Source organism: Watersipora subatra, chromosome 10, assembly GCF_963576615.1.
Source record: "Watersipora subatra chromosome 10, tzWatSuba1.1, whole genome shotgun sequence".
Taxonomy (NCBI): Eukaryota; Metazoa; Bryozoa; class Gymnolaemata; order Cheilostomatida; family Watersiporidae; genus Watersipora; species Watersipora subatra.
In genome coordinates, this window is record NC_088717.1 from 41,701,344 (window position 1) to 41,709,723 (window position 8,380).

The window sequence follows — 8,380 nt, forward strand, 5'->3', positions numbered from 1 at the left end:
CATTGGGTGGATGTTCCATAAAAGGAACATCTATTGATACATGCGTGGCCTAAGTAATGGATAATACACAAAGATTACATAAGTGCATGCAGGCAATTTCTGAAGTCTACAAGAGTCTAACTATTATAATGGATACAATATATGAGTAGTAAATAACGAGTACATAATACACCAGTCCTCCACAATACTTCGGGTGCATGTTTTTTATTTTCACATCTGGTATGCAAGACATACAGAATGTACAAGAAATATAAAACGCCCATATATGAAATATATGAAAAAACTGGGTGTCTTACAAAAGTAAACAAGAGTCGCACTATACATACCTTAAGCTTGTACACAAGTATGTACAAGTATGTACGACTACGTACAAGTATGTACGAGTATGTACCAGTATGTACACTACACGAGTATATAGAGCATACACCTGTTTGTAGAGGAACTCACTACAGAGCTGACTAAAGGACATTATGGCGATGTTATTGTAAGAAGAAATGGCAGTTCATCATATATGTGTCTAAACTTCAATCCTATATGCGCTACTCATCCTTTTGAGAGGAGTGATATACCAGACTCAAGACTTGTTGATAGAGTCTGCTTTAGCCAGGGCTATAAAGTAGGCTATGCCATACCTTGAAGCAGCGAGTTTAGGGACACTCTACCACAGGTGGTGTTCGGTCAGAGCTGCACAGAATCTGGGTAAACAGCATTTAGATTTGTAGAAATTAAAGAACTGCTTATATATGTACATGTACACGCTAAGTTGGGTTAAAAGTAACGGCTCGCTTAAAATTTGTTTAACAAAAACCACTGTGGGAAGCTACAAAGAATTTTCTAGGGAAAATAATTAAATGCTTGTTTCAATTAACACAAGTTGGACAGGCAAACGTTTTACCACAAAGTAAAACTAGTCCGTGGTACCGTAGGAGGTGTGGACGACGTGACAATTATCATTAAACTGTGATCTGCGGTGATCTGTGATCTTTAAAAATAAACTTACACAAAATTTTAGTAGATTTTATTTGAAATTATTGATGTCTTTCCATCTTTTGCAATTGTGTTTGATGTTTGAGGTGATCTGACTGCCAGGATGTTTCAAGGTTTAAATCGAAAAAAGTTGATCGTGGTTAGAATGATCAAAACGAAAGTCTGAGCTCAAATGATATCATTAGTTGCTATGGTTCCTGTAGTTGACATCGGCTATTGCGTTGAAGTTTCAGCGTCTCCCTATTCTGTTGGTTTCTTTGTAGCTATAGATGCCATAATCACACTGTCGCTTGATCTGAGCAGTAGAACCACAATCAAGTTTTGTCAATTTCAATCTTGAAATATCCCGGCAGTCAGATGACCTCAAACATCAAAAATAATTAAAAAAGATCGAAAAACAGCGACAATTTCTTATAAAATCTACTAAAATTTTGTAAGTTCATTTTTAAGCTTATATCAAACCATAATACAATAACCTTAGCTCAGCTAAAGGTCAATTACCATTGTATTAATTGTAAGAGTATCATATTCTCTAATCTAAACAGGTGTATCAGAATGACAGTATTGACACCAGCTATTTGTATTGGCTTTCAATGTATTTCAAAACACTTACTCTAGGAAGCCTGTAGAAGCACACTATGAACCTTTCAGTTATACATAACTAGGGTTTCACTGCAGCTAAATTCTGGTTAAAAGTTCATTAACTTCATGAGCTAAAAGCTAAAAGGGAGTCTGCAGAAGATACTTGAGACTTTTATATCGTTCTTGCACTTGCTTTGTCATTTGCGTGTCCGAATCTCTGTTTTTATGATGCATCAATATGACAGCTTTCTCATCACTATTAGCTCCAGTACACAAATACCTGCTGTTTCCTTTACACAAGTTGTGTGAACGGAGAGAACGTGTATGTGATCTGAACAATGGAGACCACATACTAGGGTAGCTGGATGTTGCTTAGATGCATACGATGCCTGTGACAATGATCAGAACACCTTCTTTTGGAATGTCTGTGCATTGATCTGCCCGTAGGGCAACATAGCTTGAGCCAGTGTCCACCAGGCTATGAGGGAGAGGGACATACATGTACAGGTTAGGGTTTCTTCTACCATTAGTTGCGTATTATTATCAACTGTCCACAGTGCCATACACTTGTATTTTATTTTTTCAGTTGTATGTTAGTTTCTCTATAAAAGACAGTAGATTTTGTATTAGAAACCTGGCATTTACAGATTTGATTGTATATGAATAGCCCAACTGTACTGCAGCATAGAAATTAGAAGTAAGCAAAATGTACTATCAAGTTAGTTTTCTGAATTAGTTAAATATTAGAAAGTCATTTTCATCAGTTGTCATATTTTTTTTATTTCCACTCAAACAAATTGTAACAAACAGCTTTATTTATTAATATTACGTTTTTACCTCGTATTTGAGAATTATTTATGTAAAATGGCGTTCCACAACGGTTCGCATATATAATTATCAGTATTTTAATCAATGCGGTACTTAAACAGCTAGCAACACATCATGACTGCTTCAAACTTACACATCAAAACTGGGAGTCAAATGGAGTAATTTATTGGCATATCTTTTGCTTACTAAACTCTTACATTATTTTCAATAAGGCGTATCAAGGTTAACCTTTAGATTTATACTGTCAAACTTGCAAGAGATTCGTAGCAGAGGTTCTGTTGATCAAGTCTTGACCAAACAATGCTGGTGCTCAGCGGTTTTAAGTTGCCTTACCCTAAAGGATTTGCTAGCCGTCTCTAACAATGTCGTTGGTGTTCTGTTGAAGCTTACACTCACATAAGAAAAGTAGAGATTTTTCCAAAATTCTACCTAGTCTGTTTTCTAAGATAACTGTGATTTGAAGCTTAACCAGCAACTAAATGCAATGTTTGGATGTATGATGCAGCTTTTCCACATTATTTGTAGATATTGATGAATGCGAAGACAATGTCAATCCTTGCGATGACCATGCATCCTGTGTTCCTGCACCAGCACCAAGTAACTTAGCTAAAAGTAGGTCATGTTGTGAACAGAAGATATGTGATATTACCTGATGTAGTTTTTTGAAAATTTTTATGGAGTTTCAAGTTATGAAATGATTGAGTTATACAAGGCATTTAAAAAATTGTAACAAATTCCTTTTACAATGTGTTTGTAGAAATAGATGGATGCTCTGTCAACAGGTGCTATGCCCGTGTTGAGTGTTTTGACATTCCGTGGTTAGAACTACTACCGACACAGCTTGCAGATCATTATAAGTGTGGAGAATGCCCAGGAGAGCTGCAGGGTAATGGAAAGTCATGTACAGGTATGTTAACCAGTTAACCGCATCAGGGTTGCCTTCTCCTGCTTGCATTCGCCTTTAATTCAAATGCTTTAGTTTCAAGCTTCTGTTTTGAATTTTGTTAAATTTTGATTTTTTTTAAACACACCAAGCACTTTTACACCTTTTGTGAGTTCTAAACTTTAATAATCAAAAGATAAAAATACTAAATAAATAAGATAGGTTAAGCATTTGTTTGCTGAACAAGGTGGTTGCGACTTCGACACTGATAGATGTGGTGGAGAGATCACTGGCTCATGGTACCGAGAAGTTGGCTTACTTAGCATGAGGTCTACAGCTGACATTAATAAAAATCCAATGCAGGGAGGTGCTCCACTGTTCGACCATAGCAAGCCATACATCACTAAAGGTATGACTACCTCTATGTTCTATTAAACTGGTTGGAGAAGCTGCTCATCTCAATGTCTGCTATTTTACAAGTGTTTGTCAGTTGCTAAACTTAACGTGTACTTATCAAGGAGCAGAAACTGAGTATGTTACTGGTTTTATGTACTAACAATTGGAATATAGCCAACTTTTTAAAACCTTAACAAATTGAAGCATCCATGTTGCTAATGTCAACCCTATCAGTGTTTACCAGTATACTATAATATTTGAGCAAGAACGCAAGGCTGATTAGATACTAATAACTACAGTCAGGCTATTAATATAAACAAAGGTTAAATATACTAATGGCTGCTGGATATAAACGAAATGGTGTAGAGGCTGAGTGATATAAGGAACTTGAAAAGAGGAAACAACTGCAAACATTAGTCTGGAATGTTTTATTATTGATAGCTGCTACCTCTTGGCTATGAATATATTATATTGTCAGATAGGATGTGGCTTCTTACAGTAGACTGTGTACACTGTAGGCTAAACATCAAATAGGAGGCTTTAATAACAAGTAATAAAATACTTAATTCAGTTGACATAAAAGATCTAATCGATCACATGTCTGAAACCCTGTTAATAGCTGACTGTTTGCATAGGTAAGGCAAACAGTCAGCTTTATTACTTGTTGTAATCTTTGTTGGCACAAATGACGTACATACAATTGAGAATCATGTTCATTCCATTGCACAATAGTCAAAAATTCTCTAACTGGCCTTAATTTACTAGCACATGTTTTTACAATACAAATAAAATACCACTGTTTTTAACATTCCAAGTTAGAAATCATCTGTATGAGTTGAGAGGAAATGAGATGTATAAAATGCATACTGCTTGGCTGGTAGGATATAATCAAAGTTACTGTAGATTGTCAACTGAGTGACTCTGTTTGCAGGTTGGTCTCTCGCCATTGTCACTGGAATAGAGAAGAAGGACAGATCATCTAGATTTTCTTTGCCCGTCATAACAGAAACTGGAGGGTTCAACATAATATTTTATAAGTACATCAATGGTGTTTTTTCTGGAAAGCTCTCCCTTCAGCAGCATGTTATTGATGGCAGTGTAAAAACTCTGTGGCAGCACGACTCCAGCATTGGTGATTATTGGCAGGCTGTGGAGAATGTTTTTGCTTTTTCCATTCTTCCATTTTACGTAAGTTATTTTTGAGATCCTAATTGATTTCAACTGGACGCTGTTTAGAGAGACTCATTAGAAAAACTTTTTAATCTCATAACAGTTAGGAGAGTGTCAGCTCATTAATAGCTTCAATAAGTAAGCCTTCTTTGACAGCTAACTTATATGCAACTAATTAATTTAGTTTGACCTCTACAAACACCTTCAGTATTGATAACATATATGGGTCCATGAGCTTCTCCTAAACTCTCCTCAGCACAGCTAAAACAATGATAACATATTCTTATATGCCAAGGAGCGTACAGCCCTAGGTTTGTTTATATAAAGCATGACACACTCACCAATACCTGTGTTTGAATCTATTTACTAGAAAAATTTGAGGTAAAACTGTTGAAGACTGAACTTGTAGACCTTGACCTTGATGATCCACTCTCAATACATAAGATGCTGAAAACTCTAAATAATATTATTAATAAACAGACTTAAGATAGCTATGCTATCAAGTGACATCATTAAACAGGTACTTGACCGATGGACAAGAAGGCCAGTGTGCAGACACTATGGAGAACTACAACCTGTATCAATATAGTCGTATCCAATAACTTTGAAGTGTTACTATTCATAAGTAACTACCTTAATTGAGTTTAAATAAATTGTGACAAATCAAAGCATGATATGACAAACATTGCTAAAAATAGGTGAAAGGTAAGGTGTAGGATGTTCATTCCAAATCGTCAATAAAGCAAGTACATGTATAATTTGGTTCACACATCATTAAACGTGGCATGTAGAGAATAGCTAATAGAGGTGGGTGTAGCTAACAAATGTTTATCTCTGCCATTATACAATAAGTATTTTTGTCAAGTAGTCTTTCGCAAGAAACTGAAACAGTGCCCACAATTGCTCAGAGATGGCACTATTTCAATACCAACAAGGATATTATCAGCAACCAGCAATTTATTGGTTGGTGTACCAGGTGTTGCACCAATTGATATCAATCCGTTTGTATCTGTTAAGAACACAGTTTTGTCCCTCTTATTGATTGGCTCATTCTGTTTGTGCTGAAAACGCATTTGTTTTATTGGAAACTTACCAGAAATGACAGGACTAACACTAAGGTATTGTTATTGCAACTAACAACATTTGAAACTGACAAGAAAATAGCCGTGAATCTTTACTTCATTGCTTGCACGCAACTAGATTGAGCGTTATAAAACTAGCAAGAGCCCATAAAACATCCTAAAGTAATAACATGGTAGCCTACTCCACACTTTAAGACACCAGAACCTTAATACATTCAGGTGTGCCATAACTTTGGTAATACTGTCTAAAGCCTTATTCTTAGATACGACATATTGACGAATTCAAAATAAATGACAATATTTGAAGCTAGTTTTCAAAAAAGCAAGCTGTTTTCCAAGCGAACAACACATCAGGTGTGTTTCTCAATAACAATGATATGAAACGTGATAATCATGATCTCTGTTCTATTTAGTGACCTTTTACTTATCTCTAGCACCATAGTTAGCAGAGTAAGTACTTACTCAAACATAAAAGATAACCTTACTAAGGTATTAAGTGGTATACCAATGTAGTGAAAGCTTCGTAACTGCACTTAAGGCACTTAAGTGATACCTAGTATTTATATATGTAGTTCTAGCGACTAGAGTGCTGCAAAGCCTAAAAGTAAGAATAGGCTCTGGACAATATGTATGTATAGGAAACACATACTTACTGTACATGTAGCTACTGAGCCATAGACATGCATGTAGGTATTGAGTTATAGATTTACATGTAGGTACTGCCTCGTAGATTTAAGTGCATGTACTGAACCATAGATTTACAGGTAAGTTCTGAACCATAAATTTACAGGTAAGCTCTGAACCATATATTTACATGTAGATACTGAATCATAAACTTACATGTAGATACTAAGTCATAGATGCTAATGTAGGTCCTGAGGTATTCACTTACATAAGAGTACTGAGCGAGAGATTTGCCTGTAGGTGTGTCATTATAGTTTACATATGGTTTTACTAGTCCTTGCACAGCTGAATTTGTTGCCAATCGTCAAACTCCCCAAGTGGCCAATATATGTGAAATATAATCAGCTGTGCGCAAACTAATATATATTGCTAGTACATGTAGTTATGTGTTACTTCAACAGCTTTCAGTAACCTATTAGCAATATCAGTTGTGTTTAGGGTTGCCAAAAGACGGTTGGTGTAGACTAGACAAAGTTTGCTAACTGAAATATGGTCAAATTTTTATAAAAAAAATATTTCCCTCTCTTCCTGTGTTAAAGTATTGAATTCTAAATAGCATCAGAGTCGGCTTTAGTTTCCTTTTTTCTTCTGAACATTTTAGAGACATCAAGTTGAATAACTGAGTAACTTTGGTTCAAACACCATTATGTTAGCTGGGTAGTGATAGATTGCTTGTATAATTTAGATTGATAATATCTAGGATAGTATCTCTCGTGCATATAGATATAGTATAATTCTTATCCCGGTTCAAAATCTATTACTGTAGCTTCACGCTGATGGTTCACATGTATATCTTAATAACTTATTGATTTTGTGATAAAATTATACTGAAGCAAACATCTGAGAAAGTTTTCTGTGTCCCCGAGCAATGAGTTTTATTTAACCAATAGCAGAAGTAACTGCTGGCCATAACAGAAGACATAGTTCTTTTGTTCTTTTTAGATATCATTTGAGTTTACAGAATATATTTCTACAGAATCCAATCTTCCTTTTTACATAGCTATTGATGATATATATATAGACAAACTTGAGGATACGCATTGTGATACCAACCAAGTCTGCTCTACTCATGGTATGAGTTTCATTCCATTCTATTGCTAGACTTCTGATGAGTAATAAAAAATGAGTGTTTCTATCTATGAATATGTTATCTACTAACAGATAAGTTTAGCTTAGCCATAGCTAAGAGCTTAACTCTATAGAAAATCATCTTATCTAAATACTGTCCATATTGACAATGTTCCAGCTTGTCATGTGCCATTTGTCATGTGACCATGTTATCTTTGTCACATAGCAAGGTAACTCTAATGATTGCAGCATCCTTTATTGGTTCTTAGCTACTCCAGGACATTGTAGAGTTATCCTGGCACCCAGTATATTTCTACTGCTATAATCTTCTATTATAGTCAGTCTAATAAAATCCTTGAAATGACTTGGAAATCTGAGAAAGACAGCTCTAAATTAGTCATTGTTTAACATATGCGTTTTATGTACTTTACATACATAATACTGTATGTATCAATTTTTGATATCAATAATATTTCAATATGCATGTGGTAATCAATAACAATTCAATATGCATGTAGTAATAAATAATATTTCAATATGCATATAGTAATAAATAATATTTCAATATGCATGTAGTAATAAATAATATTTCAATATGCATGTAGTAATAAATAATATTTCAATATGCATGTAGTAATAAATAATATTTCAATATGCATGTATTAGTCAATAATATTTCAATATGCATGTAGTAATAAAT

The 8,380-nt window shown here is 34.8% G+C and overlaps 1 protein-coding gene across 1 annotated transcript in view; it reads left to right on the plus strand.

The window, feature by feature from the left end:
• The window catches only part of LOC137406128 (baculoviral IAP repeat-containing protein 7-like), a 90,880-nt gene that overhangs the window by 24,562 nt on the left and 57,938 nt on the right, over positions 1-8,380 (plus strand). The gene's annotated exons all lie outside the window — the stretch shown is intronic.